General features: G+C 48.1%; 1 protein-coding gene and 1 long non-coding RNA gene across 6 annotated transcripts in view; one reads left to right on the top strand and one right to left on the bottom strand.

Moving 5' to 3' along the window:
* Positions 1–23379, bottom strand: part of PLD1 (phospholipase D1) — a 139988-nt gene that overhangs the window by 104333 nt on the left and 12276 nt on the right. The window contains exon 1 of one of the 2 annotated variants that reach the window (XM_081007832.1): positions 17085–17365. The exons of the other annotated variant lie outside the window; for it this stretch is intronic. The gene's annotated coding sequence lies outside the window, so the exon portion shown is untranslated. Of the gene's footprint in view, positions 1–17084; positions 17366–23379 lie in introns of those variants that run through there. 2 annotated transcript variants of the gene reach the window in all.
* On the top strand, positions 1380–21709 carry LOC308478544. Of its 4 annotated transcripts, none has more exons than XR_013987131.1 (3): positions 1380–2415; positions 4900–5036; positions 21485–21709. It is a non-coding gene; the product is annotated as an uncharacterized lncRNA (long non-coding RNA). The 4 variants fall into 4 exon arrangements; XR_013987132.1 differs by lacking the exon at positions 21485–21709 and adding an exon at positions 20201–20706; XR_013987133.1 differs by lacking the exon at positions 21485–21709 and adding an exon at positions 6249–7175.

Below are 23379 nucleotides of genomic sequence, written 5' to 3'. Positions count from 1 at the left end.
GCCAAAGGCCTACACTAGGAGGGGGGTGGCACTGTGGTCTAAACCACTGAGCCTAGGGCTTGCCAATCAGAAGGTCGGCGGTTCAAATCCCCGCAACGGGGTGAGTTCCCGTTGCTCGGTCCCTGCTCCTGCCAACCTAGCAGTTTGAAAGCACGTCAAAGTGCAAGTAGATAAATAGGTACCACTCCGGCGGGAAGGTAAACGGCGTTTCCGTGCACTGCTCTGGTTTCGACAGAAGCGGCTTAGTCATGCTGGCCACAAGACCAGACAAACGCCAGCTCCCTCGGCCTGTAAAGCGAGATGAGCACCACAACCCCAGAGTCGTTCGCGACTGGACTTAACTGTCAGGGGTCCTTTACCTCCTCTTCCTCCGCCCGTGGCTTAATAGTCAATCGCTCTTCCCAGAGACTCTGGGAATTGTACCTTTGTGAGGGGACCAGGAGTCTCCTGGCAACTCTTTGCACCCTAAACCAACTTCAATCCCCAGGATTATTTGAGGGAAGCCATGACTGTTTATATATTTATAGCAGTATCATACCACTTTAGTGAAGATAGGGTCTGAGTGCAGCAAAAAATGAGGTAGAAGTTGCTGGGCAAGCTTCATAACAGACTCAGCTTGGGGGGTCTAGTGGCACCATCCATCATTCTGACAGCCTATTTCTACACACATTGACTTTAGGCCCATTTTGTTTGACAGGATTTACTTATTATTATGTATGCTCGGGGTAGCAGTCTGGCAGACACAACGGGACACGACATGAGAGCTGCAATGAAAATGGAACATCTGTTGGGCACTATGATTGATCGCCGCCGCAAGGTGGAATACCGGGCAAAGGCACGGCTGTTTTTGCCTCAGCGGGGACCTCCAAACTGGCCCCAGAGGCTCCGCTCATGTGTAATTCAACCCTTGCTGAACCCCTGCAGCCAGTACTTACAACAGGGACGCAGGTCCTTCCCCCCCCCCGCAGGATAGCCCCCATTCCTTTCAGGGGAATCGCTTAGGGACCACATACTGGCGGGAGGGGGGCGGGACAAAAGTGGGAGGAGCAAGGAATGTGAATCTTGCTTTTGTACATTAGACTGCAATGCAGTCGTGCAAAAGCCAAAGGCTTCTACACATTTCTTCCCCACCACCTCCCTTCCCTCCAGAACATAAGAATGTAAGATTAGCTAGCAGGATCAGGCCAATGGCCCACCTAGCTGTCAGGTGTCAGAGGATCCAACCCCCCACAGTTCATTGCCTGGAACTGGTAAGACAAGGAAAGTTCTTACCAGTGCTTTTTATTCAATATTCACAGAGAGAGGCTTAGAAATGCAGCCACTTGACGTCAAGTGGGTCTCCAGCCCCTTCCTCTCTCCCATTATGCATCATCAGTACTCTGAGGTCTCTGCTCTTCTACTTTCAATGCCCACCAGGTTTTTGGGGGGCGTCTGGAATGCTTTCTAAAGACACTCTGTCCTTCAGCTGTTCCCCCTCTGGTGCTTCTTCTTCTTCCTCCTCTCCCATTATTTCCCAGCTTTTCCCCTCATCTGCCTCTGAGCTGTGATCTCCCTCAAACCCCTGTTGTAATTCTGAACTGCTTCCTTCTTCTCTATCTGCCCAGGCAAGCAAGAAGTATTGCGGATGTGGCGTTCGTCCGGCGCCCCCGGTCGTCTCACGGACTATTGACCCGTACACCACTAATCCGCTGCCACCAACCAGGTCCTCCCTGGTAAAATCACTTCAGTCTCAGTCAGGTTTTCAAATTAAAAAAGAAGAGTGTAGTTTATTTCAGACACAAACAAACTTTAACGGCATTCCAAACGTTGTTACTCTTTACTTTCTTAGTCTTATTTTCCTCTCTCTATCTCTTCTACCTTCCCTCACTCAAGAGCACTAACTGTCTCTATTTCCAACTGCCTGCCAACTGCTTTTCCAACTGCCTTTCCCAACCAACCCACTAAAACCAACCAACTACCCACCAACAACTAACTCAAACCTCGGGCTAAGCCCTTTTATAAACAGGTAGGCTCCGCCTCCGGCTTTCCTATTGGTCTACATTTTTAACCCTTTCTCTCTCCTCTGTACAGACATTTTCTAAACGAACGGGCAAACGCCACAGCTGCATTCCAAAGACACATTTTAACCAGGCAAAAAGCACTCTGTGAGGGCTCTATCCTGAAGTTCACATTGAGTACGCTACTGTTTGCATGTAACACCAAAGCAGGCCTGTCTTCAAGGTCTACTGTGCCTTACACTTATAGGCAGGCCTGAGGACTCATGACTCAATTCTATTTCATAACTGTAATTATTCCAAGATAGCATCTTTCATTTTTGGTAATGATGACTGGACTTCCAAAGAAGAGCAGCTTTCCAAAGTACTTTACTCCTCTCCCCTCCCAGCCGCTGCTCCTGGATTTGGGATTGAAGTTCAGGTGTGGAACTCTGGTGGGGGAAAACGCAGTGAAATAACCTCTCCCTCTTCCCCAATCATAATAAATTATATTTTATATTTAAGCTAGTGATACTCATGGGAACAACACACAGCAATGAAATCAACTGCCTCCATGCCTGAATTGTGTTAAATTAGTTCTAAAAAGAGGAGAGGATTGGGCCCATTAGACTGTAAAGCTCCTGGGAATAGAAAAATGTCTTCAAGAAAAAATGAAAGGAGGAAAGAAAAATTTGAAGAAGGAACAGGTTGAATTCTAGAGCCTAATTAACCACAGGTTTATAATGTACGAAAGGAATATCCCCATTTACAGATGTCTGAAGGTCTCAGTGGGAATTTTATAAACTTGCCTATGAATACTCAACTACCAAATACTATATAAATTCAGTTACAGATAGGTAGCCGTGTTGGTCTGCCATAGTCAAAATAAAAAAATCCTTCCAGTAGCACCTTTAGTTGGTCTTAAAGGTGCTACTGGAAGGATTTTTTTATATAAATTCAAAACATGTAATTTGGAATGGAGTGTTTAGAGATGGGTGAGAAATTCAATTTGGCTCATGAACCTACATCATTTGTACCTCCTGAGACAATAATAAATTTCCAGAGTAGTTTTTACAGTTCTATCAAAAATTACTGATTTGGTTATACTATTAGAAATACATAGACGGATAATTATGAAATTATTGTGAGGTTTAATAAGTTGACTGTTTATATTTGGACAGTCAACTTTTCTGCTGTACTTTATTGGAAGGAGAAAAATAATCATTTCCTTAATAACAATCTAAACAATTTATTTAACTCAAACAATAATATTATAGCATATGTATCCATGTTCGTTAACTGATGTGGTTCAACAATTTTTTTAAAAAAAAAACTTAGACTGAGTTTTAGCGCACATGAAAAACTTAAAACAAATCCTTATTTCCTTAAACAGAAAACTATCTTTAGAAAGATTTTTCCTCCAAAAGCATTTTATTTTAAAAATTCGATTTATTTTTTTAAATTGTTGATTTTTATCCACCCTGCTTAAAGTACAAGGTGCCTACTGGAGTCCCCCAGGAAGGGAATACCATAGCCTTAAGTCCTGGTGCAAACGTCTTGCTACAAAAAAGTCAGACAAATTCATTCACACATTGCGCTCCTGCCTCCTAGTGCAAGGTGATCCCCACTTTCAACTCTCAGATATGGATCAGCTTGGACTTTGAATTCTGATCCACCTGTGGCCAGCTGTAGCTCATTCCCAATTCTTGGCCACATATTTTTGTTTCTATACTGGGCGACGCAAGTGAGATCATTTTCTTTCTTTTCCACCCACATATAAAGAGTAACAAATATACATTAAACTCAGATTTTGCTCGAAGAGATACACATAAATACAGTACACAAAGAGTTACAATCTAGTTTTGCAAGCACTGGTAAAACGGGGAGCTTGAACGACGCCAACTTCCTTCCCAGGTTAAGGTATGGGCATCATTTCAGCAGAAGTTAACACTTTCTGCCCGCCCACCCCAACTCGTCAGCAAATATGTATATAAAAGAATATCGTCACTAGCTAGTGTTGACAACCGGTAGTAAAAGAAGGTGGTTCAAGCTCCTGATGGTATCTCAGGATTGTCAAGTGCCTTTCTCAGAATGACACCAGACATCTGTTCTCTGTTCAAAGTCAGTCACCTTCAGACCAGTAGAGCAGAATCCATTATCTTCTTCTTCTTCTGATGCTGCTGCTGCAGGAACTGGTCCCTCCAAATATTAAGACACAGCTTTCCCAGAAATTAAACCTCAGGATTCAGCAAGCTCTGAGCTTAGCTGCAGACTCTCACAGATTGCGTGGTCTCGATTATTTACATCTTTCTCTGTGTATGTCTCCGCAAATCCTGTTGGTTGGTTGTAGCCATCTTTCTTTTTCTCGTGTTTGTTGTTCTATAAACCGTTGTTGGATCTGAACAGTCTGGACTTGGGCTTTGTATGCACTGCACTGTACAGTGGTACCTTGGGTTAAGTACTTAATTCGTTTTGGAGGTCCGTTCTTAACCTGAAACTGTTCTTAACCTGAAGCACCACTTTAGCTAATGGGGCCTCCTGCTGCTGCCGCGCTGCCGGAGCACGATTTCTGTTCTCATCCTGAAGCAAACTTCTTAACCTGAGGTACTATTTCTGGGTTAGCGGAGTCTGTAACCTGAAGCGTATGTTACCTGAAGCGTATGTAACCCGAGGTACCACTGTACCTTTAAAGCACATTTGAAGCACATTCATTCCCTCAAAGGAGTCTGGTTGCTGTTGTTTACCCCTCAGAGAACTGCAATTCCAAGCAACCCCTAACAAACTAACGTGCCAAATCGTTTTGGGGAGGATGTGCTGTGAATGTGCTTTAAAGGTGTTGTGTGCATACAGCCAGACAGGAATGCTGCAACTTGAATGCCTGCTTTCCAGGGTCCTTGTGTGAGCAACAGTCTCTTTCCTCAAACAGGGCAATTTTCTAGACTCCCTACTGACCAAACGTTTGAGAGCATTTTAAGAAGTTCTAAGAAGGAAACACTCACATGCAAGCAGAACTACAGAGGAATATGGGACAAAAGGAAGAACTCATCCAACCCCTAGTAAAAGGTAAAAAGGTAAAGGACCCCTGGATGGTTAAGTCCAGTCTAAGGCGACTATGGGGTTGCGGCGCTCATCTCACTTTCAGGCCGAGGGAGCTGGCATTTGTCCACAGCTTTCCAGGTCATGTGGCCAGCATGACTAAACCGCTTCTGGCGCAATGAAACACCATGACTGAAGCCAGAGCACACAGAAATGCTGTTTACCTTCCCGCCACAGCAGTACCTATTTATCTGCTTGCACTGGTGTGCTTTCAAACTGCTAGGTTGGCAGGAGCTGGGACAGAGCAACAGGAGTTCACCCCTTCGCAGGGATTCAAATCACCGACCTTCTGATTGGCAAGCCCAAGAGGCTCAGTGGTTTAGACCACAGTGCCACCCGCGTCCCCTATCCATTTCCTCCATGCGATACATAATTATATAAACGTCTATCATGTCACCTGTCAAATACTGCAACTGTTCCTCATGGGGTGCCAGGAACTAGGGTTGGCTGTCAAGCAAACATCCAGTGGCAAATCCTGTCACATACAGGACAGTAGAAAGAGGAGGAAACCCTGCTGGGTCACTCACTAGTGAAGGACATTCACAAACCTTTGAACCCACCCACCCCAGAAGCGAAAGGGACACTGTGCTATATAGCATTTTGCAAAGACAGGTTCTTCTGCATCAGCAGCTACATCTATTCTGGGGTTTTTGGGGATAAGCTACGGTTTGTTAACTTTAGTTTACAACTGCTCATCATGTTATATGGCTTCAAGTGATCCAGGGGGAAAGAGTCAAAATAGATTAGCTTCACTGAAATCCAGTTCAATAACTATATTCAATGAGTAAGACAGATGAGACAGAAAGAATGCAGATGTTCTAAGCTTAAGGTGGAGGCTCAAAACATATTCCAAATTGAAATGTGCTAGCACAACACAATGCTTTAACCGTAACATATCTGTCTGTCTGTCTATCTATCTATCTATCTATCTATCTAATTAACCACCAGCTCTGTGCATGGCTGGGCAATGTTTTATGATTCTTCACCTGTGCATTCATCACACCGTAACAACATGGATTTATATTGCAATTTTTTTATTTTAATGTTTTTGTAAGCCACCTTGGGAACTTGTTGAAGGAGACTATAAATCCCTAAAATCAATAAATAAATGCTGCTGCTCTCAAGGGCACAAATTCAAGTTTCACGCATTTATTTCACAACATATTTTCTTAATTCAAGGGTCTGCAAAGCCAACATTCCCTCAGAACCACAGAGTTTGAAATATGCCTCTTCATACTCAAACTCTCAGGCTGAGCAAAAGAAGTACCAATAAGCGTTGTTGTTGTTGTTGTTGTTGTTGTTGTTGTTGTTGTTGTTGTTACAAATGGTGCAGTCTATTTGCAGAGGTGTATCTTGGGTCTTCCGCTGTTTTTGGACTACAACTCCCATCATCCCTAGCTAGCAGGACCACTGGTCCTGCAAGCTTGTTTTTCCCCCCGGCTCCAGAGGATAGGACTGTACCAATGGCTTCAAGTTACAGTGGTACCTCTGATTATGTACTTAATTCGTTCCAGAGGTCCGTTCTTAACCTGAAACTGTTCTTAACCTGAAGCACCACTTTAGCTAATGGGGCCTCCCGCTGCTGCCGCGTGATTTCTGTTCTCATCCGGAAACAAAGTTCTTAACCCGAGGTATTATTTCTGGGTTAGCGGAGTCTGTAACCTGAAGTGTATGTAACCCGAGGTACTACTGTACAAGAAAGGAGAGACCCTACCTGCCTGCGGACTGTCTCGCCAGAGTGATACATGCTCTAGTTATCTCCCGCTTTGACTATTGCAATGCGCTCTACGTGGGGCTACTTTTGAAGGTGACCTGGAAACTACAACTAATCCAGAATGCGGCAGCTAGACTGGTGACTGGGAGCAGCCGCCGAGACCACATAACACCAGTCTTCTTGAAAGACCTACACTGGCTCCCAGTACGTTTCCGAGCTTAATTCAAAGTGTTGGTGCTGATCTTTAAAGCCCTAAACGGCCTCGGCCCAGTATACCTGAAGGAGCGTCTCCACCCCCATCGTTCTGCCCGGACACTGAGGTCCAGCGCCAAGGGCCTTCTCGCAGTGAGGTTACAGGGAACCAGGCAGAGGGCCTTCTCAGTAGTGGCACCCGCCCTGTGGAACGCCCTTCCATCAGATGTCGAGGAAATAAACAACTACCTGATATTCAGAAGACATCTGAAGGCAGCCCTGTTCACAGAAGTTTTTAATATTGTGACATTTTAATGTATTTTTAATCTTTGTTGGAAGCCGCCCAGAGTGGCTGGGGAAACCCAACCAGATGGGTGGGGTACAAATAATAAATTATTATTATTATTATTATGACCAAACATCAGAAAAAACTTTCTGACGCTAAGAGCTATTCAACAATGGAATGGACTCCCACACAAGGTGATGGGCTCTCCTTCCTTGGAGGTTTTTAAGTAGAGGCTGGATAGCCATCTGTCATGGATGCTTTAGTCTGAGATTCCTGCATTGGAGCAGAAGACCTTCAAGGTCCCTTCCAACTCTATGATTCTATGAAATATGTAATATTTACATGAAGAGTGGTGGACCAAAACACCTTACTTGAGAACAAATTCTAACACAGACAGGAGAAAGACCCATTAGAAACAGATTGCACTAGTAGCACTACAAGACGTTCTGCCAGGAGGACTTTGTGAAATATTGAAAAGAATTATTAGTTAAGGACTAATAGAGAGTAATAGAGAAATTAAGAAATGCAGAACAAGTGATAAAGAACGGAAAATCTTCAGAGGTTGTTGACAGAAGTCTAAAATATTGTATAAGATAAGAAGTTATGCTAAATGCTTGTTGGAATTGATATGTTAAAAATTAATAAATATATATATAATAAAAATAAATAAAAAAGAGAAAGACCCGTTAGAAATTTGTCTTTGCAACTGCTCTCAGGTCTAGAGCTTCTCGGCTTTATGCAAAACGTGGACTGGTGTTACCCTAGGCCCTAGTGAGCAAGAACACATTAAAAAACAACAACAGCAGACTGGAATCCATTAACAGCACAATTCCCACCTCGAAGAGCAAAAATTACACGTGTAGTAGGTAACAAGGCCATTTTGGCTTATTGCTGGGGGTTTGGAACTCAGTGGTAAAACAGGTAACTGGCAAACAGAAGGGTCCAAGTTCACACCTGGGAAGCTCCTCTTCAGAGATTTCCTGCCAAGCAAGCCTGAAGGCAGTCTTAGTGACCTAAAACTCCCCTAGGTTACCTTGGCAGACTTGGGCTGTTCCCTGGTTATCTAGAGAAATTCCAGGTTCACTTCACTACAGCAATAAACAAGAGATAAAAGTGAGGCTGACACTTAGACTCCCTTTTTCTTCTTCAAAAGTTCTATTAAAGGAATGGCATGCAAGTAATTTAATAAGCGCATTGCTCCCTGTGCAACTTGGGAGGCACCAGAGGAGACAAAAATGCTTAAGGGATTATTTTCTGAGAATTTCTTTTTTAAAAATAAAAATAGATTCCCTGTTATCTTAGCTAACTCTCTGCAGAGTCAATTAACTCTGGCTCAATTCCCACATGTTTGATGCTCAGAGAGTGGAACTCCTGCAGGGATCCCATGAGAAAACAGTTTGCATCTATTTTTCCCCTGATGAAGAGCTAATAAACGCTAAAACCGCATTTTTTGCCCCCTCTTTTATTGCTTCAAATGCTCATGTTTGTAATCACTAAAAGGTAAAGGTAAAGGGACCCCTGACCATTAGGTCCAGTCATGGCCGACTCTGGGGTTGCAGCGCTCATCTCGCTTTATTGGCTGAGGGAGCCAGTATACAGCTTCCGGGTCATGTGGCCAGCATGACTAAGCCGCTTCTGGTGAACCAGAGCAGCACATGGAAACGCCATTTACCTTCCCGCCGGAGTGGTACCTATTTATCTACTTGCACTTTGACGTGCTTTCGAACTGCAAGGCTGGCAGGAGCAGGGACCGAGCAACGGGAGCTCACCCCGTCGCGGGGATTCGAACCGCTGACCTTCTGATCAGCAAGTCCTAGGCTCTGTGGTTTAACCCACAGCACCACCCGTGTCCCTTGTAATCACTACATCCTGTGCTGGTCCCGGGGGTAAGGTACCTTGGGTGTAGCAGAGTCCACATGAAGAGGGGCAAGGTCCGAGGCAGAGAGCCGGGCGGGGAACAGGAACGCTGGAACAGGAGGCTGTGCAGGGAACAGGAACACCGGATGGTCGGGAACAGGAGGCCGAGCAGGGAACAGGAGTACCGGATAGTCAGGAACAGGAAGCCGAGCAGGGAACAGGAGTACCGGATAGTCAGGAACAGGAGGCCGAGCAGGGATCAGGAACACAGGAAGGTCCGAAGCCAACAACGACGTTGCTCCCGCAACCTGGGGCCGGGCTGACTGGGCTTTTATCCTCTTCTAGGGCCAGGGGCGGTCCCGGTCCCCAGGAGCCCCGCCTCCTCTGGCCTTAAGGCGAGCACTCCTCCTGGGGGCAACCAGTTCCCTTCGCCTCTCTGCCCTAAGCCTCTGCAGATCAGGAGAGGCCGAAGGGTTACTGGGCCCTGGAGGAGGCTCACCTGTGGCCACTGAGTCGTCAAGCCCCTCTGGGGCCAGAAGGGCTTCACCTGGGGCCAGCTCCTGATGCACTGCCACAGGTGCAGGCTCTTCAGCATCTAGGCCTTGCCCCAGTTCAGCCGGCCCTGGAGGCGGGGACTCCTGTGCAGGCTGGGATTCCTCTGTTTCATCCTCCGAATCGGAATCCCAGGCCATCACACCATCCCCCCTCCCAGGCCCCCCCCTCAACCGAGGGTCCGGACCCGGCTTGCCGGGGTACGTCGCGTGGAACTTTCGGAGGCAGGCAGGTGCGTGGACATTGGCCGCTGGTTCCCAGGAACGGTCCTCCGGTCCGTACCCCTTCCAGTCAATGAGATACTGCAGCTTTCCCCTGCGGTATCGGGAGTCCAGGATGCGTTCCACCTCGTACTCAGGCTCTCCCCGAACCAACACTGGCTGCGGTCGGGGACGGTTCGGGTGGAACTCGTCGGGTGGGGCCACCGGACTCAAAAGGGACCTGTGGAAGACCGGGTGAACCTTCAGGGTTGCGGGTAACCGGAGACGGAATGCCACAGGAGAGATTTGGTCTACGATAGGGAACGGGCCGGTGAAGCGGGCGTCCAACTTCCGCGAAGGTCGAGAGGGGTGGAGGTGGCGAGTGGAGAGCCAAACCAGGTCACCGACGCGAAGTTCCGGCCCCACCTGGCGGTGGCGGTCGGCCTGGGCTTTGTACGCTTCCTTGGCCTGGTGCAGTTGCTCCACCAAAAGCTGTTGCTGGGACTGGAGCTCTTGAAGCCACTCCGTCACCGCCGGGACCGCGGATGCCGGCAGCACCTCTGGAAACAGCCGTGGATGATAACCATAACTGGCCTGGAACGGGGTCTGCTGGGTGGACGCATTCACCGCGTTGTTATAGGCGAACTCCGCCAATGCCAGGTGGTCGACCCAGTCATCCTGCTGGTAGCTGCAGTAACACCGGAGGTACTGCTCCAGCACCGCGTTCGCCCGTTCCGTCTGGCCATCGGTCTGTGGGTGGTAGGCTGACGAGAGGCAGACCTCTGTCCCGAGGGTCTGGTGTAATGCTCGCCAGAACCGGGATGTGAACTGAACGCCCCGGTCGGACACCACGCGCTCAGGTAGTCCATGCAGGCGGAAGACATGCTGAAGGTACAGCTGAGCAGTTTCCTTGGCTGTGGGTACAGATGGACAGGGAGCGCAGTGCACCATCTTGGTGAAATGGTCGGAGAAAACCAGAAGGCAGGTACAGCCACGAGACGAGGGTAAGTCCACTACAAAGTCCAACGAAACTGTGTGCCAAGGGCGCGGTGGAACTGGCAATGGCTGAAGTAGGCCGGGGGGTCGCCCGGTAGGTCCCTTGGCGCGCCGGCAGACATCACAACCAGCAACGTAGCGAGCCACGTCAGCCTTCAGGCGGGGCCACCAAAACTCACGACTGACCAGATGGGTGGTCCGATACCGTCCAAAGTGCCCTGCTGCTGGGGCATCATGGGCCATCCGGAGAACCTCCAGCCGCAGTGGCCCTGGCGGGATGTACAGACGACCGTGGTGCAGCAGGAGGCCCTGATGCAGGACCAGCCCCGGATACTGTGGGCTGGACCCTTCAGCCAGCTCCCGGAGTCGTTCCTGGGCCCAAGCGTCGACCCGCTGCTGTTCCCGCACCCGAACCTGCAGTGGCTGCGCCTCCTGGGTGGCCAGGAATGCAGCCGGAGGTAGGATCGTGGTGGGTTCTGCTTGCTGTACCGTGTCTGTGTTGTCTTCAGGTTTCCGGGACAGGGCATCCGCCTTCTGATTCTGAGAGCTAGGGATGTAGCGGATCCGGAACTGGAACCGGGAAAAGAACAACGCCCACCGGATCTGTCTTTGGTTCAGCTTGCGGGTGGTCTGGAGGTACTCCAGGTTCCGGTGGTCAGGTGGTCAGTTCTCACCTCCACCGGATGTCGTGCCCCCTCAAGATGGTGGCGCCAGACCTCAAAGGCTACCTTGATGGCCAGTAGTTCCCGCTCCCACACAGTATAGTTACGCTCCGCTGGTAGGAGCTGGCGAGAATAGAAGGCACAGGGTAAGAGTGGCGCTTCAGGACCAATCTGTTGAGACAAGACGGCACCGAGAGCCGTACTGGAAGCGTCGGTCTCCACCACAAAGGGTCGAGAGGGGTCAGGATGTTGTAAGATTGGTGCCCTCTGGAAACAGGCCTTCAACCCCTGAAACGCCTCCTCTGCCTCCTTGTCCCAGGAAAACGGCGTCTTTGGGCGCAGTAGCCGGGTCAACGGGGTGGTGCGATGAGCATAATCAGCGATGAAGGTCCGGTAGTAATTGGCGAACCCCAGGAAACGCTGCAGGTCCTTGCGGTTCCGGGGTGCCGCCCATTCTTGAACCGCTGTCACCTTCCCCGGGTCCATTTGCACCCCATCTGGAGAGAGCCGGTGACCAAGGAAGTCCACAGTCCGCTGATGGAACTCGCACTTGCTGAGCTTTGCGTACAAACGGTGCTCACGCAAGCGCTGCAGCACGGTCCGGACATGTCCCTCATGGCAAGCCGGGTCACGGGAGTAAATCAGTATGTCATCCAAATACACCACCACGTACTTGTCTAACAAGTCCTGAAACACGTGGTTGATGTAGCGTTGGAACACAGCAGGCGCGTTGCACAAACCGAAAGGCATAACCAAATATTCGAACTGCCCGTACCGGGTCCCAAACGCTGTCTTCCACTCATCCCCGGCTCGGATCCGAATCAAGTTGTAGGCCCCCCGGAGGTCCAGCTTGGTGAACACCTGTGCCCCTTGCACCCGCTCCAGCAGCTCCGAGATAAGGGGCAAGGGGTATCGGTCTGGGACGGTAATTTTGTTCAGGGCCCGGTAATCATGGCAAGGGCGGAGTTCCCCACATTTCTTCTTAACGAAAAGCACTGGTGCCGCGGTAGGCGAGGTGGAAGGCCTAATGAACCCACGCTCCAGGTTCTTGCGCAAGAAGTCCTGCAAAGCCTCGCGCTCTGGCTCTGTTAGGGAATATAAGCGACTCACTGGTAAAGGCGCTCCGGGTTGGAGGTCTATGCCGCAGTCAAAAGGCCGATGCGGCGGCAGCTGGTCTGCCCCCCGTTCCTCGAACACGTCCTGGTAGTCCTGGTACACGGCTGGGAGCGTGGGTGCTGCCTCCTCTGAGGGCGCGGCCGCCAGCGTTCCGGATTGAGCATGGGAACATGGGTCTGGGAAGTGCACGGTCCGTTTGACCCAGTCAATCTGAACGTTGTGGGCTTCCAGCCAGTCCATCCCGAGCACCAGGGGGAAGCGGGGCATAGAGGCAATGTCCAAAGTTCGCAACTCCCGGTGCTGCTGGAGACACAGGACCAGGGGCTGGGTCTCCTGAGTAACGGCACCTGAACGCAGAAGTCGTCCGTCAATCGCTTCCACCTGGACCGGTACTGGCTTGTTCCGAAGTGGCACCTGATGATGGGCGGCAAAAGCAGCGTCCATATAGGAGCGGGTTGCCCCTGAATCTACCAAAGCATGGGTGAGGATCCAGGGCCCACCTGGAGGGTATAAACGTACCGAAACCATAAGATGTTGCAAGTCCATTGGTGCGGGCCCATTCTGTACGGTTTGGGACCCCCGGTAGCTAGGGCCATCAGCTACTGGGGTTGGCGGTTTCCCTGCAGCTGGCGTTTCTCAGGGCAGGACAGAGCGAAGTGTCCACTTCCGCCACAGTAAAGACAGAGATTTCCCTCCCGACGCCGCGCCTTCTCTGCGGGGGAAAGGCGTGGCCGCACTGCCCCGAGCTGCATAGGCTCCTCCGTTAAATCAGTTGTGACCGTGGGGCTGCCGGAAAAAGCTGGTGCCGTGAACTGGAAGTGTCGGCGACCCCGGGCCTGACGACGATCCTCCAACCGGTCGTCTATTTGTAGACTCCGTTGAATGAGAGTGTCCAGCGTGGTGGGGCGTTCCATTGTGGCCAACTGGTCCAGTACCTCGTCCGAAAGCCCTTCGAGATACTGGTCCCGCAGTGCCGAGTCATTCCAGGTCAAGTCCTGTGCCAACAGCCGAAACTCCGTGGTATATGTGGCCACCGTGGACTTGCCCTGTTTCAAACGCCGAATCGCCCGGTTGGCTTGACTCTCTTTCTGGGGGTTGCCGAACGCGGCCTCCAAACGATTGCAAAACCCCGTATAGTCTGCCAGCAAGGGGGAGTCTTGCCTGAGTAGCGGCAACGCCCACTTGGCCGCCTGGTCCTTTAACAAACTAATCAAAAAGTGCACCTTGGTGCGGTCGTCAGGAAAGTTCCGGGCTCGCCCCTGAATATACAGCTTGGCCTGGGCCAGGAACATGGGAAAGCTGGCCGGGGCTCCATCAAATTTCTCAGGCAAAGCCACTGGGTACTTGCCAGGAGCCGGGGCGTCGGCCCCAGGAGCCGGTAGGGCTTCCAAGCGTTGCTGAAGTGCCACAACCGCGTCGCTGAGCTGCTGCACGGTGTGAGTCAAGGCCTGGTTCTCCTGGGCCAAAGCCACCAGTGCAGCCGCCTGTTCAGCCATGGCCTCTGGCTCTTCCCGAACGCACCCCTACGAAGGGGAAGTGCGGGTGTGGCGGGAGCAAACTGTGCTGGTCCCGGGGGTAAGGTACCTTGGGTGTAGCAGAGTCCACACGAAGAGGGGCAAGGTCCGAGGCAGAGAGCCGGGCGGGGAACAGGAACGCTGGAACAGGAGGCTGTGCAGGGAACAGGAACACCGGATGGTCGGGAACAGGAGGCCGAGCAGGGAACAGGAGTACCGGATAGTCAGGAACAGGAAGCCGAGCAGGGAACAGGAGTACCGGATAGTCAGGAACAGGAGGCCGAGCAGGGATCAGGAACACAGGAAGGTCCGAAGCCAACAACGACGTTGCTCCCGCAACCTGGGGCCGGGCTGACTGGGCTTTTATCCTCTTCTAGGGCCAGGGGCGGTCCCGGTCCCCAGGAGCCCCGCCTCCTCTGGCCTTAAGGCGAGCACTCCTCCTGGGGGCAACCAGTTCCCTTCGCCTCTCTGCCCTAAGCCTCTGCAGATCAGGAGAGGCCGAAGGGTTACTGGGCCCTGGAGGAGGCTCACCTGTGGCCACTGAGTCGTCAAGCCCCTCTGGGGCCAGAAGGGCTTCACCTGGGGCCAGCTCCTGATGCACTGCCACAGGTGCAGGCTCTTCAGCATCTAGGCCTTGCCCCAGTTCAGCCGGCCCTGGAGGCGGGGACTCCTGTGCAGGCTGGGATTCCTCTGTTTCATCCTCCGAATCGGAATCCCAGGCCATCACACATCCTCACTGATAGGATGCTACCCTTTTGAACCAACTGCCCCTGATCACATGCACTTGAAGTGTTTATGCTAGAACTGGCCATTCATGGAACTCTTCCTGAGGTAAATGTGCTAGCTAGGAAGCTCACTTTCCAAATAATTACAAAACTAATCCCAATATATTTTTTGTATAAGCATTTGTGTGTGCACATTCTCTCTCTCTCTCTCTCTCTCTCTCTCTCTCTCTCTCTCTCATCTGTCTCTGTCTCTGTCTCTGTCTCTCTCTCTCTCACACACACACACACACACCAGTTTTACACAGGAGTCAGTCCCAGGCCTTGCTTCCAAGAATTGCACTAATGAACCAGGGCTGCTGGCAAGTCAGATGCATGGGCAGACAGCAACTTGCAGAAAAGAATCCTTAGCGTGTCCATAGCAGGTTTGAAAACACACAACCACGTATCTCATAGTGTCAACACAGATGTGCTCACACCTGGGAGACTTTCAGGGAAGACATCATTTCATAATGCCTATAACACTGTGGTGGAAGAAACCCGAGGCTGTTTAAGCCAGGTCACTAGCACCACAGACCTGAATCACCCGGGTAATCCTAGATATCCAACCCCATGTCATTGCCTGTTTATATAGACCTAAGATCTAGAACCGTCTCTCAGCCTTGCCAGTTTCATCTGCCTCAATAGCCAGTCTTTATACCAACAAGATGCAAGGGGTAGTTTCTATGGTCCTTCTCCATGTTCGCCTCTTTCACCCTGTTATCAGCCATGAGGTAGGTGAGGCTGAAGTCTCCAAGGTGACTGAATGTGCTTCGTGGCTGGGTGAGCATCTGAACCCAGGTCTCTAACTACTAGAGTGTCCTGCAGAGACCACCCTATCAGGAGGTCCATTCTGCGCAGTGTCGGAATCATGCTTTCAGTCTGGCAGCACCTGTCCTGTGAACTCCCTCTCAACGCACATCCCTATGGTCTTTTTGGCACCTGTTAAAGACGTTCCTGTCAAGAGCCCATCAGTATCTTCTTCCCAGTTGGCATCAGTCTTTGAATTGATTTTATATATGCACTGATGTCGTTTTAATATATTGTCTTTACGTAAGCAATTCTTTTAGATGCACCTGTTTTGCATAAGTTGATATTGATCTCTTTATACATGCCTATTATTTTAAATTGCTTCGGGATGCCTCAAGGGAAGAGATTTGTAAACAACAACATTGGCTCTCGCCAAGGCCACTAGGCCCTCTCTCTATGATGCCAGATTGTCCCCCTTCCAGGCCTTTGGACCTTCTGCTCCATGCACTTAAGGACATAAGAAAAGCCCTGCAGGATCAGACCAAAGTCCCATCTGGTCCAGTATCCTGTTCTCACAGTGGCCAACCAATTGCCTAAGAGGATCCTGCAAGCAGGGGACCAGGATTCCCAAGAGGTAGGACATAGCCATATAACTTCTCCATCCATTCTGGGCTTGAACTTGCTAGAACTTGGACCTGAGGAATCAACACAAGTTTGCACATTTTCTTCTTCACAGGAGCAAGTTGTGGTTACAACAAAATGACTGCTGGTTAAACCAATAAGAACGACCATCAAACATTGTACTGTGGCTGCCCACTTTAGTGATGAGAGGGAGAGAAAGAGAGGTACTGGCTCTCTTTGCCTGGCAAAGATCTTTGAGGGTTTATCAGAAAAGTTTATTTCATTAAGAGCTATCCATCTATGCCCATTTGCCATCTGAAATCTACAGATGTTTCGGATCTATACGTTCAGACACTACATAGCTTCTAATAAGCCCATTACATAATCTTTTAAGAGGCCAGCCCCTTGCAAAGGAGTTGATCGTTCCCCTTCCAAACTTCTGGGGTGCTCAGCACGTTGGGAGCGAAGCCAAATCAAAAGCAAAGTGAAACCCAGCAAGAAAAATCATTTTAAATTGTACATGCCAAAACTGAAGGCGACAGATAGCCTTCCAGGGGAAACTTCCATTTTTAATCCTTTAACACTGCCATTGTTTATATTGAAAGCAACCCCTCCTGTTCTGCAAAATTAAAAAATACCCAATATAAAGTCATCCTTCTCCCCTTGTTAGCAGGCAGGAAGCTGAAGCCTCGACTGCCTAGGTCTGTCGCCAGCTCCATGACAGCTTGGCAACAAGTTGAGAGAATCAACACGGACAGTTGACATATACGCGTAGAAGTTTGAAGTGTACTAACCTTGTGCCCCGAGAGAGGAAAGCGACCCATTGTCCTTCTGGTCTGTTTTTTTCTCCTTTTAAAAAAGAATAGCCAAGTACTCTCCTTCAGTGTTAAGTTAAATGACCATGCCAGTGTTCAGGAAAAGGCAATTGAGCTCCCAGGGTCTCTTCAGAAACTGGGAAACGGCTTCTAGCTAAGTGCTTCTTTAGCTCAGAGATCTTGAGCTTGTTCCACAGAGGCAGTTTAAGGGAAAATCCAGCCCCCGAGATCCTTCAGCCTATGAAGTCGAGCTGATCAAAGGGAAGCCACTCCCCTTTGAGCCAATTCGAATGGGAGGGAGGCAGAGAGGAAAAGCCACAGTCTGAATGAGCTTATTAAGTCCTCTGTGTTTTGCCACTAAACACTCTCTCTCAAAACCCAGGGGAGCATTTTTTATTTATTTTTTAAACGGTGCAGGTAGATGAACTTCATTGGAGATATATTCATCTGCAATTGTTACCCACATCTCTTCAAGGTATTTGTGACCCACAAAGAGCAAGATTATGCCGCTTGTTTACAATGCGAATGAATTGCATTGTGCATCCCTTTGAAGACAGCTGCAGCGCAATGGGGAATATGTTATTCATTCCACTGCATTTTAACCCTCTTTAAAGTCAAGCAGTTCGCAGTGAAAAAAGCTGCAATTTTCAATGCTTGTTCAGTGTCGGTTCCTACAGATCACATGCCGCTGTTGTAAAACCAGGTGTGTCTATCGTAGCCATTTAAACAGTCGGTGTTTATTACCCCAATTGCAAATGCAAAGAGGTGGGAGAAACCTAGAAAAGGACTTGATGCAATTTTTCATTACGGTGGCTGCTCAACTCTTCCCTCGACAAAGCAACAGAGTCACAATCTGGGTACAGAATTCATATCATTCTTAACACAATCACGCATATAGCAAGGATCATTATTATTGTGCTAGGAGTTCTTATTTAGGCTGCAACCCTCAGCACATGTATAGTAAATCCCATTCACTGCAAATTCACCCAAAACAAAGTGTGCATAGGATTGGAGCCTTTCCAGAAAGCAACTTTCACTGAGATCTAGCAGACTTCAATAGCGATGCTTGAGCCTCACTTCCTCTCTCAACAGCTGCTTCCATGACAGGTACAAAACCCACGGTCCATGACACCCAGACCGCTACGAAATAAGATGTTTTAATTCTAATAGCTGAAATGTCTGCATTAACAGGTTAAAAGGCTTTTTACTGCTGTCCTTACTGTCCTATTATCTTTCTGGGTTTTCCTGTTCTTTTCCTTCTATTAAGCAAGAACACTTACAGTGTCTTAGGGAGCAATCTTAACACACAAGTAGGGGGACGTGGGTGGTGCTGTGGGTTAAACCACAAAGCCTAGGACTTGCTGATCAGAAGGTCGGTGGTTCGAATCCCCGCGACGGGGTGAGCTCCCGTTGCTCGGTCCCTGCTCCTGCCAACCTAGTAGTTCAAAAGCACGTCAAAGTGCAAGTAGATAAATAGGTACCGCTCTGGCGGGAAGGTAAACGGCGTTTCCGTGCGCTGCTCTGGTTCACCAGAAGCGGCTTAGTCATGCTGGCCACACGACCCGGAAGCTGTACACCGGCTCCCTCAGCCAATAAAGCGAGATGAGCACCGCAACCCCAGAGTCAGCCATGACTGAACTTAATGGTCAGGGGTCCCTTTACCTTTACCTTTAGCTAGTGTAGGAAAAGCCAGCGTAAGTTAAGACTGCATAAAGTACACAAGATCCAAACTCTGTTCAGCAGTGGGAATAAAGCTGGCTGAGCTAGCCAAAGTCTGGCAGAGGGAAAACAAGCAGTTAAAATAATAAATAAATAAATAAATAAATTACTTATACCCCGCCCACCTGGTTGGGCCTCCCCAGGGTGTCTTCCAACAAGTTGTTTTAAATATTAAATATTGCTTTAGAGTTGCAAACCACATGGAAGACATTCTGGTATATGAGCAGTATATAAAATTAATAAAGAACAACCACAATAAATTTAGAAACTGTGGGGGGCATGACTCCTACTCCCTCCCCTCATTTCAGACCACAAGTATGCCCTCTCAAAAAAAGATACAGCCATATTTCTTGCCTACTCGTTGTTACTGCAAAGGCTGCGGGGCGAGAGAACCCACCATCCTCCAGATGTCTTGGACTCCAACTTCTGTCAACCCCAGTCGTCATGACTGACAGTCTGAGATAGGGATGGGGAAGAACTTTGGTTCGGCTTGCATTTAAAGACAAACATGTATCATTCGGTTTCGAAACAGTACAATTACTGAAACGCAGTCACCCTTTGAAATTCGCATTTCTCCTAATCTCGCAATGCACTTCTGCAGCGAAACAACGTATACAAAAACGTTGCGGTAAAGTGTGCATAAGAACAAACAGGTTTGGTGAAAATAACATACAGAAATGCACTAAAGCAGGGCAAAAAAACAAACACGTATTAGACAAAATTGCATGCAAAAATGTGTAATAATTCACACTTAAAGAGACTGATGAATTTTTTGTCGGTTTTTTGTTGTAGGCAGGGATGAGCAAAACCGGTTTCTCTCAGTTTCTAATTTTTCTAACCTTCGTCGCAGTTTTACACATTTCCACATCAGTTTGTGAATTTATTCTTTTAAGTACTTGTGAAAATTCACCAACATTTCATTGCAAATTTCTCCTAATGTAAACATTTTGTGTGCAGTATGCATATCTTTGCAAGGAATTTACCCTAACGTAATGCATTTTTGAACACTACCTTCACTAATTCCAGTATGTATCCATCTTGGATTTGAATTGGTTTTATGTAAGTTCTGTTGTTGTTTCAAACTGTTTTTGTATCTATAATTGCTTCTTAAAATTTGTTTTGTACATTCTTTAAACATGTTATCATATTGCAAATCGCTTTAGGTTGCCTCATGGGAAGCTATTGATAAATGAAATCAATAATAATAACAGCTTTAAGCATACTCTGCCTAGTGCATGTGTTTTTGTACACAATACTTGGTTGGAGAATTGCAATGGAAAATTTGGGACTGTATTTTGACTCCATTGTTCCAGGAAGTGTTAATGAGACAGATTCACCTTTAAATGCTAACTCCCCCCCTACACTTCTGATTGTAGTCAGAAGCTCTTTGTGCATGAAAGACTTTTGGAGCAGTGGCATAACATCACTGGAATCAAAATACCTGTCTGTATCTCCACAACCCTGATTTAATTCAGATTTACCCTTTCCTGGGGGGAAAGCCAATATGCAAAAGAACCTGGTTGCCAAATAACCATTTACATTATCTCAGAAGACTCATTTGCAAATAAAATACCGCTTAGATGCATCCTCAATCTCAGCTCTGCATTCTTGTATTTTCCCCACCACTGTTTGTTTGTTTTTTTGTTTAGTTGTTTAGCCATGTCTGGCTCTTTATGACCCCATGGACCAGAGCACACCAGGCACTCCTGTCTTCCACTGCCTCCCACACTTTGGTCAGACTAATGTTGGTAGCTTCGAGAAGACTGTCCAACCATCTCGTCGTCTGTCGTCCCCTTCTCCTTGTGCCCTCAATCTTTCCCAACATCAGGGTCTTTTCCAGGGAGTTTTCTCTTCTCATGTTACTGCCACAGTAACAGATTGAGGTTGAATCCTGACAAGACAGAAGTACTCTTTTTGGGCGACAGCCCTAAGCAGCCTCGGCCCAGTATACCTCCACCCACATCGTTCTGCCCAGACACTGAGGTCCAGCTCCTATGGCCTTCTAGCAGTTCCCTCCCTGCGAGAAGTGAGGTTACAGAGAACCAGGCAGAGGGCCTTCTCGGTAGTGGCCCCCGCCTTGTGGAACGCCCTCCCATCAGATGTCAAGGAAATAAACAACTATCTGACTTTTAGAAGACATCTGAAGGCAGCCCTGTTTAGGGAATGATTTACTCGTTTTCTGCAGGAGGGACTTCCTCATTTCATTTTGAATTTATATTATTATATATTCATTTGCCACAACATAATGGGACAGAATAGTGCCACTCTACGGGCTAGAGACATTTTTTAAAAAGAAAAAAAGAAATGAAAGGTGAGAAGCTTGGGCAGCTAATGGTGAAAACTGGCACCGGTTGGTATAACTAGAAACTAGAAATATAGCAGCCCCACCTTTAAACATACTTGCCTGACAAGGCTAATAAGGAAGAGTCAGGGACTGAACCAGAAACAGAGGAATGCCCAGTTCATAAGGACAATAGACCTGAAGTTGCCATCTTTAAGCACAATTAAATGGAACCACATCCTCTTGAACTCTGCAATCCCCAAACCATAAACCTGAGTATGCTTAATTAAACCAAATGCATATTTATTCTTTCCCCATTTACCACTTCCATCATTTCCACCTCCCTTCCTCTGTTGTCTCCTCTGTGTTTTAATTTTAGATTGCAAATTCCTCTTGCACTTTGCAAAGCAATTTGCCCATTGACGACATGGCAAATCAACAAGCATCGAAGCTTCCAAGCCAACAAATATTACATATTGCGTCAGACATGTCATTTCCTGGTTACTCCGGAAAACTCATCGCTTTGATTTTGATGGAACAAGACCCTTAACTAAGTGCCTTAAGGACTGCCTGATTCTTTATGCTCCACTTCAATCGCTGAGGTCTTTTGATGGGGCATTTCTGGTAATCCCAGGTATGACTGGCCTTTCCCTGGGGCAGGCCTTGCCCTGTGGAACTCCTTGCCAATAGGGCTTCGGCAGGAGCCATCCCTGCTCATTTTTTAAGGGAACAATCCTATGCACAAGAAGCTGGATGTTAAGCCAGTGTAGAGCCTACACCAGATTCAAACCCCGTTCAGTGGCCAGACAGCTGGCAGAGGGAAAACAAACCTTTAAAATGGCGCTCCATCCTGAATGGGCTTAGGATCCGGACTAAGTCTTCCCACTCTGCTCCTGCCCCCACTAACACCCCTTTCCCCAGTTTAGCAAATTGAGCCGATATATAAAATAAAGAAAGGTAAAGGACCCCTGGATGGTTAAGTCCAGTCAAAGGCAACTACGGAGTTGCGGCGCTCATCTCGCATTCAGGGAGCTGGCGTTTCTCCACAGACAACTTTCTGGGTCATGTGGCCAGCATGACTAAGCCGCTTCTGGCACAACGGAACACCGTGATGGAAGTCAGAGCGCACGGAAACGCCGTTTACCTTCCCGCCGTAGCGGTACCTATTTATCTACTTGCACTGGTATGCTTTCAGCTGCTAGGTTGGAAGAAGCTGGGACAGAGCCACGGGAGCTCACCCCCGTCACACAGATCTGACACCTTTACCTTTAAGCCAATGTATCTTTGACTGAGCTGAGCCAGACACTACATTCTAAGCTGCCCATCCCAGCAGATCTTGCCCCCTAAATGTCTCCTGAAAACTGTATTATTACTCAGACAGGACTTTCAAAACTGAGATTCTTGGCCAATCAGCTCTTACAGATACGGCTGATGCTTTTATTGCGCTAGGTGTGATTTTTAGTCTGTGTACCTCCTTATGCTATTTTATCTCGAAGCACGGTTTGTTGGAATTTAAGTAAATAATAAATAAATAAAACTTCCAAATAGGTATGCTGGGGATCACAAGCTGCGACTAGACAAAAAGTCACAGTGAGACATCCAAGAGCCATTCATAAAGCACGGGAAATAGACAAAGGAAGGCTGCTGGGAGATTTATTAATGTTCCATTGAATATTTTGTTTCCTGACTCATACAGTGCCTTTCGGTGACCTAGTGAAAAGTTTCCTTTTTTTATTTTTTTCTCCTAGGCATTCTTCTAATGAAAGAAAGGGGACAGCGTGCACTAAAGCCACAAGCAAGACATTTGCACAAAGGCCAAAACTCATTAGATAAATCTGTAGTTAGCAATGCAGCCATTTGCACAACAAACAGATCCCTAGACCTTCATGATTCATCCCCAAATGTCCATCTCTGAAATCCAGACTACGCAGGACACCCTTATGTTAAAAGCAGCTGATTGTGAGGGGAGCAGTGTTAGAATTGGACAACAACACTCAGGGACGGGTGGCAATATGTCACCATTTCCCTGGCTTAAATCAACCCTCTTCCACCCAAAGCTAGAATTATTATTATTTATTAAATTTGTTAACTTGCCCAAGGCAACCCAAAGCGACGTGCAAACCAAAGCAAGTAGAAACAGAAGGGAAAAAAGACAGGTCATATACAACTGAGTTTTACTCAGCGTGGACCAATTGAAACAAATAGGCCTAACTTGGCCATGTTTGTTAATTTCAATAGGTCTACTCTGAGTAAACGTAGTTGAATAACATTCAG

The sequence above is a fragment of the Podarcis pityusensis genome (genome assembly GCF_964106645.2).
Source record: "Podarcis pityusensis genome assembly, chromosome: 5".
Taxonomy (NCBI): Eukaryota; Metazoa; Chordata; class Lepidosauria; order Squamata; family Lacertidae; genus Podarcis; species Podarcis pityusensis.
Note: the sequence above shows the minus strand (reverse complement) of the source record. Positions and strands in the feature narration are given on the sequence as shown.